The sequence below is a fragment of the Crotalus tigris genome, unplaced genomic scaffold (assembly GCF_016545835.1).
Source record: "Crotalus tigris isolate CLP2741 ecotype Arizona unplaced genomic scaffold, ASM1654583v1 scf7180000023829.5930981, whole genome shotgun sequence".
NCBI lineage: Eukaryota > Metazoa > Chordata > Lepidosauria > Squamata > Viperidae > Crotalus > Crotalus tigris.
This window is the reverse complement of record NW_024100213.1, coordinates 1527751-1536243: the sequence shown is the minus strand read 5'-3', so window position 1 is coordinate 1536243 and position 8493 is coordinate 1527751.

The following is an 8493-nucleotide window of genomic DNA, read 5'->3' as shown; positions in this document are numbered from 1 at the left end:
TTTATATTTTATGCTTATCAATAGTTAAAATAGTTTTTCAAGCCTCTGACATTTTTCTTCCCTGTAAAATAAAATTAATCATATTTTGCAAAGTTTATAAAAGTTCGTCGACACATTTATAATAATCCAGTAATCCATATGGTCCAGGAACTTTTTCCCGGTTTAATTTTTTTATAGCTTTATAAACATCTCTTAAAGGTCCATTTTACAGTAATCGGTATTATGAGCTGTGGTGAAGGGCTTGCCACAGAGTTGTGCTGTAGGCACCCTTTTATAACAACACAAGCAAATTACCTTAGTGGTTGCTCTCTTGAGTCAGGGAAGTGCCATCCCCAGTTGGCTTCTCCGACTCTTGGCTGCCACTCCAGCCACAGGAGCAGTGCTCTCCTTCCAGACCAGAGGTAGGCAACCTTAGCTTTTTTATGACTTGTGGACTTCAACTCCCAGAATTCTAGGAGTTAAAGTCCACGAGTCAAAAGAGCCAAGGTTGCCTACCCCTGTTCCAGACCTTAGGTTTTTAATAGCTGAACTATTAGGCTGCATTAGAACTTAATAAGCCAACTACAGGCAGTCCTCAATTTTGACCACAATGATGCCCAGAATTTCCACTGCTAAGCAAAACAGTTGTTAAATGAGTTGTACCCCATTTTACAACTTTTTTGCCAAAGTTAAGCAAATTACTGCCGTTAAGTGAATCTGGCTTCCCACATTGACTTTGTCAGGAGCCAGATGGGAAGATTAGAAATAATGGCCACATAACCCGAGGACAGTGCAACTGTCATAAATAGATGACAATTGTCAAGTGCCCGAATTGCAATCACATGACAGTAAGGATGCTGCAACTGTCGTAAATGTAAAAACCAGTCAAAAGCACTGGAAGTTTTGAAGAAGAGACTGGACAGCCATTTGTCTAAAATGGTATAGGCTTTCCTGCCTGAGCAGGGGGTTGGACTAGATGACCTCCAAGGTCCTTTCCAACATTATTATTATAAGTCACTTTTGTCAGTGCCATTGTTACTTTAACAGTCACTAAACACATAGTTGTAAGTCGAAGACTGCCTATGCCTATTATTCTGTTTTTGTTTATATGTTGCCCATTGTTTATGATGTCTAGTTTTAACGAATTCCATTGTGGAGTATTGTAAACTGCCTTGAAAAAAAAATGGTTTGAAAGGCACTGCTGTTTTCAGTAAAGAAAAATATTTAGAACAATATACAGTATAGGAAGAAGAAGGTAGCCATCTTCTGAATTCCAGTGATTCCGACAAGAATCTATTATTCAAAAGATTAAACCTCTTAAGTGACTATATAAAGCAGGGGTTCCCAACCAGGGGTGTGAGATGATATTCCAGGGGGTACAAAAACTTGGGGTTTCAAAATTATAGTGTACATGCATAATTTGCTGCCGTTATTTCAAACTTTTTTAAGGGGTATGAGAATATATCAAAAGCGTTCTAGGGGCACGGAGTATAGAAAAGGTTGGGAACCACAGATATAAAGCCATGAAGTATCATAAACTCCTCTGTAAATGATGCTGAATTTGACTATAATCTTGATCTTCTATTTTTGTAGTTTCACTATTGGTTTACTGCTAGGCCTGAGGCAAGATCACATTTTCACTGAGAAAAGAATAGAGGATAGGGCCAGGGGCGAGGATGTCATTATGATTATTTGACTTCTCTCTTGCATGAGGATAATGTAATATTTTTGGTACAGCAAGTAGTGCATATTTTTGTTTCATCCACATAGTGTAATTGCATGCAGAGATGAGTATTTTAATAGGCTGTGATATTACCAAATGTACAGTTATTCCAGTAACTCATAAGATGCAACACAGTAGAGACTGTTGGTATTTTATTTTATTTTGCAACATACAGATGGTGGCCATATTTATATGGCAAACTCTGTGCATTCAAGTGCTTAGAGAAAAATTGTCACACAAATAATTGCTTTACTGCAAAATTAGTGCCAATTCTGCTTTGGCATGCTCGTGCTGCATTTTTTAAAATGGGTTATGTGCCTTCAAGGTATTGTCAATTTTTGATGCCCACATAGATGTCCTTTTTGACAATCTGTCTCCAATCCATCTCTTCAAGTCTCCCAATGGTGCACCCATCACCCACTGTAATCTAATCCATCCATCCATCCACCCCATCCATCTTGCTGCTGATCTTCCTCTCATCACTTTTCTTTCTCAGCATCAGAGCCTTCTTCAGGCTGGAAGAGAAGATTCTGTTTTCTTGATGCAAATAAAAAAGTAAGCATGACCTTTGGTCAGCAGAATTGTAGAACAAACTCCAAGGGGTGGGGGAGGAGGCAGGTAGCTTTATCCCCTAGTAACAACTGACCCAGCAACAATAAAATCATAGATAAGATTTTTCAAGAACAGAAAATAATGATGGGTGAAAATAAATAAGTATAGGCCTGAAAAGGCAACATAAATTTACTCTGCCTTTTCTCCTTTTGGGGTCTTTGTGCAGTTCCACATGGAGGTTTCTGACACACATACATACACACACACACGTTAAAGTCTTTAACCTTCCAGAACAGGATTGTGCAATGATTTTGTAGTTAGCGAACAACAAAATTCACCGCTGATTGCTCCAGCAAAAGAGGTAGCAATAAGATGATGTTATTAGAGGAGAAGGGTACAGAATCCTGCTTCCTATTGGAATGGATTTGCTTGTTGTTGTTTTAAAAAATCAAACTTATCAGGAGCCTCATACAATTATTACATTTTTATTTTCCTTTTTCAAAGAGCAGAAAATGTTGACATACAAAAATTCAGCAGTGGCTACCCAAATTTAGCTGAACGATCTTAATGGTTGGTCTATTTGATTAATTTTTATCCTGATTTTATTATTTTTTATAATAACTCAAGATAGTGAACATACCTAATACTTCTTCCTCTTCCTATTTTCCCCACAACAACAACCGTGTGAGGTGAGTTGGTGAGGGAGACTGACTGGTCCAAAGTCACACAGGGACCTTTCATGCCCAAGGTGAGAGTGAAGCTCATAGTCTCTCGGTTTTTAGCCTGGTGCCTCAATCACTAGGCCAGATTCTTAAAGGGGACCTCGGTTGCTTGGTACTTTTTAGAGCTGTTTCCAGCTGGAGACATTTTCCCTTTTTAGTGTTGTCTCTTGAACTCTGTATTTGATCTGGGTTATGTATTGAAGAAGTATATTTTTTTTTTATGGTGCCCAGCTCCCAGCTTTCACCAGGCACAACCTCTATCTCCTTTTCCTTTAGTGAGAGACATGGTGGACATCTTCAAACCCTCTCCCTTTGAAAATTTTTGAGGCAAACATACCAAAACGGGTTTCCCATGTTGGATGGCTGCTGGATACTGTCAGCTTCTATGTAAATGGTTACCTTGATCTTAGACTGTGCATTCCCTTTAAGATGAATTTTCTAAATATATTAAATTTTAGTATATACAGAGATAACTATCAAAGAATATGTTTGTCCAAAATATCCTCATATTGAGGCTCATTTTTTCCCCATATGCAAATAGTCTTCCAGTTTAGTAATACTTCTCTATCCACTGAATTCAGAAAAACATCCCTAAAATATGTAGAAAGTGCATTAGGAGTCAGACCTAAAGTCCTTGGGTAGCTGTGATTAGGACAGAATAAAATGTTAATGAGGCAAGGTCGCTGACAGACCTTGCTGAGTGTGTTTACTTCTGTGTGTTTATTTGGCCATGAAGCTGAATATTTCCAACTGCATCTCACAGCAGGGTGAATCTTGTGGCAAAATGTCTCAGTACTTTTCCCATGATTTCCAAGGTACAGCTATTACTGCTTGCTACAAATATGATTTCAACTCTTCATACTAAGCAAAAGGCTGATTTTTGTAGCTGCTGCCTTCACACAACCACAGTTTTGGCCTGAAGCTTTACAGGGAAGTGTTAACTGCATTATTATAAGGAGAAAATTGTAAATTTGCTAAGTGAGCAAAACCAAGTTTATATCTGATCATTAAAAGTACAGTACTTCAGAAATCAATCGCAAAAGATTCTTTGGGGTGTGCAGGAACACACTACAGTTTGCAACTCTTTAAAGTAGCCACATCTTTCCCCAGAATCACGTGGCTGACTCCTGCAGAGGGATGATACATTTGAAATACTACACAGCCCATAATAACTGTTTGGAATCAAATCTGAACCACTGCACTGCCACACAGGTTTACCTGTTGAATTGGCAAGATACCTAGCTGAAAAAATTGACTGATTTGTGCAGCTGTTGCTGGCAAGTAATGTTGGAAATTATTTTAAAATATTTCTGTGCAATAGAGAACAATCTATATTTTAAAATAGTTAATCTTAATTTTGCTTCTCTATTAAAAAAAGAATTCTTCAAATTCAGCTTAGCCCTACCGTACAAATGCATTTATAAAATCCCCATGAAGGGTATTACTATGACTACCATGACTAATGGCATTCAGAATACCCTGGTGGGGAGAAAATGGAGATATTCTTCCAGCTGCATGAAAATGCTTTTTCTTTGAGAATAAATTGGAAAAGAAAGCAAGGGGCTTGGGTGGCAATGCTCTTTGACTGAACATGCACCAATCTTTCAAAAGATACCTGAACATATTGTTGTCTCTGGCTTCTCTTATCTGCCTTTCCCCCCTTATTCTCTTTATTTCTGTAGATTAACCTTGAAATAAATCTTAGTTTAATTTTAGATAGATCAAGATCTCTGAGATATTGTATCATTCGTTTTTAATGATTATACAGCTGCCTCCTTTCCCTGACACAATCCTTTTTTTTCTTTTCCTTAATGTATTTAAATTTCTTAACTATACAAGTAGTCCTCAGTTTATAACTGTATGTTTAATGGTTCAAAGTTATAAAAGCCTCAGAAAAAGTGACTTATGCCCCATCTGAAGTTAAGATTGTTCCACTATCCCTATAGTCATGTGATTGCAATTCTGGTGCTTGGCAACCAGCTCGCATTTACAACAGTCGTAGTGTTTTACATTCATATGATCATGAATTGCAACTTTCCCAGCCAGCTTATGATAAGCAAAGTCAATGGGAGAAGTTGGAATAACTTTAACATCCACAGTGATTAACTTAATTACTGTGGTAAAAATGGTTGTAAAATGGATTGGTCATGTAATGACTTACTTAATGACTGCATCATTTAGCAAGCAAAAATTACAGTCCCAGTTACAGTTGTAAATCAAGGATTTCTTGTACTTCTGTTCAAATGTTGGGCCAGCATGTATTTCTTTAAAGAAGGATTTTCCTCCTTGTTGTCTAAATGTGTAGAAAGTGAAAACTGATATGATTGTTTTCCTATTCAGCCATAAACCAAGGAGTATTCCAGTACTTGGAAATGATTTGAAGCTTCCTGCTCTGGATCAGCATTCCAGAAAGTCAGCTCTAGAGTGTGTCAGGCTTTATCAATCTTTACTGGATTAGTACAACACAGCCTCCAGATATACCAATTTTAATTCCCTGAATTCTCATTGATAGCACTAATGGCTGGAGAGTCTGGGAGTTTGAGTCCCACAATTAGAGGACTCCCACAATGAGAAAATCTAGATTGGGTACTCACTGAGACTGGAAAAATGAGGCAGTCACTTTCAGGACCCTGGAGAGTTCACTTCAAAATGTTACACTACTGTATGAGGTTATGCAGATTACATCTGTGCAGATTACATCTATGGAGATGTATGAAGTTATATAGTTTAATGGTAATTCAACATGTTCTGTGTTCATCACCCCTGAAACAATTCTTCACTTTTATCAACTAAGACCAAAAAGAAAAAGAAAAGAAAGAAACACCCCTGCCCAGACTCTGTGATAGAACAGATCACAGAAAATATCTGACATTTTGGAAATGTGCAATGCACTGCTTCCAATAATGGCATTTAGGGAATGGCCTGAAGGCTCAGCCAAGAATGAGCTGGGGAAGTGTTCCTTCAACTTTTTAAAGCTTACAGCATTAGGACTTTAATAAAGACTATTCCAGCTTCTTGAACTGGACTTAGTAATAAATAGGGAACTAATGTAAACCCTCCAAATTTCATGTAATGTGGTTCTTTCTTAATTTCTTAACATCTCCTAAGTTTCCTACATATAACACATGAGAGCAATTTAGCTTGAAACATACCAGAAACTAGATGCCTACTAAGGAAAAGTATTGTTGATGAAGCTCTCTAAATCTATTTCAGGGTTGTACTTAAGGGAAAATAAAAAAATAAGCATTGTAAATAAATAACTGACCCCTTTGAAAGCTCCCTAAATTAATGATCTCTGCTATAGTTGGGATAGTCAGTTTTGAAGTTCAACAATGCTTTCTCCTCCTCCTCCTCCTCCTCCTCCTCCTCCTCCTCCTCCTCCTCCTCCTCCATCATCTCTACCTCCCCAATCCTTTTTTCACTCCATTAAGCTCTACCAGATACTAAACAAAGGCAGAAAAATTCTATCTCTCACTTGTCTCTATCATCTTCTCTTCCTTGTCACCCTATTTCTAAACAAAATAGTCCTAAGCATCCTAACCCTTTCTCAAAAACATTCTGTCTCTTATTCATTTGTTTTTATATTTTGCACACTCCCCAGGTCTCCAAGATTTTTATGGTGTGCAGTAACCAGAATTGTCCATAGGGTTCTAATAATAATAGGGTCATAAATCTGTGAAAGGCAGGCTTATTTTTGATCTTTTGCCTAATGATCCCTAAAATGGATTTTGCCTTTTTCAAAGTTGCAGTACATTAATAATTTTTTGTTAAACCACTCAGCATAATCCCAAGATTAACTAATATCCCATTCAATTTCCATAAACACTGAACAGATCCACATGAAAATTGGAAAAAAATGTAAAAATAATCAGTTTAAAATGACAATCATCTCATTGTAAATCATGGTTTTTAAAAAAACAAAAACAAAAAATCCCCCTAAAGCTCCTCATAAGAGTAATAACCTCACTGCCTTCCTAAACTCTAAAAAGTAAACGGCTCACAGAATGAGTTCCTCTGTCAAAGACAATCCTATAAATTTATGTATTACTTGGGAATTTGTGGTTCACAAGACAGAAAAATACAATAAAATAAAGCAACATAGATATAAATAGGCAATAAAACCCAGGACAATCCAGACAGTCTGCATTTAGTGGCTGTTTGAATATAATGTGCTGAAAAATATGACTTATGACCAGTTTTCACACTTGCGACCATTGCAACATCCTCATGGTCATGTGTTCAAAATTCAGATGCTTGGCAACTGACGTGCATTTATGAAAGTTACAATGTCCTGGAGTCACATGATCACCTTTTTTAACCTTACCAACTGGCTTCCAATAAGCAAAACAATGGGGGAAGCCAGGTTTGTCTAACAATTGCATGATTTTTTAACAACTATAGTGAATCGCTTAATAACTATGGCAGTGATGGTGAACCTTTTAGAGACCGAGTGCCCAAACTGCAACCCAAAACCTACTTATGAATTGTTGGGTGCCGGGTGGGTATGGCTCATTGGGTGGGTGTGGCCCATTGGGTGGGCGTGATTGCGGTGATAAAGACAGACTGGGTAAGACTAAAAAGTTCAATCAATCAATACCAACTTTGCAAGATCTTTTTTTTCCCGCAAGAAGTTGAAATTGACTGATTGATTGAACCTTTTTTTTTTTTTTTTTGGCACACGGCGATGGAGGCCTAAAGCGAAAAGGTTTTATAAAACCCAGCTGAAGGCCTAGGACTGGGGCGACGGTGCGTGTACCGACAGAGAGGGCTCTGAGTGCCGCCTCTGGCACCCGTCCCATAGGTTCGCCACCACTGAACTATGGCAATCAATGTTTTAAAGTGGGGCACAACTCACTTAGCAACTGTCTTGCTTAGCAATGGAAATTTTGGACACGATTGTGGTTGTAAGGCTGAGGACTATCTGTATATGGCGTCAGGCCCCAATAGCTCTCTGGAACAAATTAAACTCCAATGAGAGGTCTTTCCATTCCATATATGGCTTGTAGGTCAGAACCAGCCTTTTGAACTGTAGTCTGAAACAGCATAGCAATATTCCCCTAAATGCATATTTTCTTCATATTTCTTTCATTTCATCATCCTTTTTATACTCCGGCATGAACATAGCTCCACATACATCTGTTGCACTCTGAAATTCTTTTCACTCTCTTCCAAGCAGCTTCCATTTTCCTTTATAAGTAGTTTATATTCATTATTTTAGCAATTAATCTACCTTGTAGTAACCTTTCATTTGAAACTCATAGTTTCTTGGACTAATGGTAGCCCAGACTCCCTCTACATATTTTTTTTGGGGGGGGGGTGTCTCCAGGCTCACAAAGATCTGCACCAAAGGGTGAATCTCTAGTGTTGCATATACTTTGTTATGGGGTTCATCAAAACTTTATTAATGCAATATTCCAGAAGTCAAGATTGCCTTGCTCTATTTATAATCTGGGTGGGTTTGAATTTTGTGGGCTTGGTGGTTGGTGATTTGATGAAGTATCCATTATTAGAAGTTGG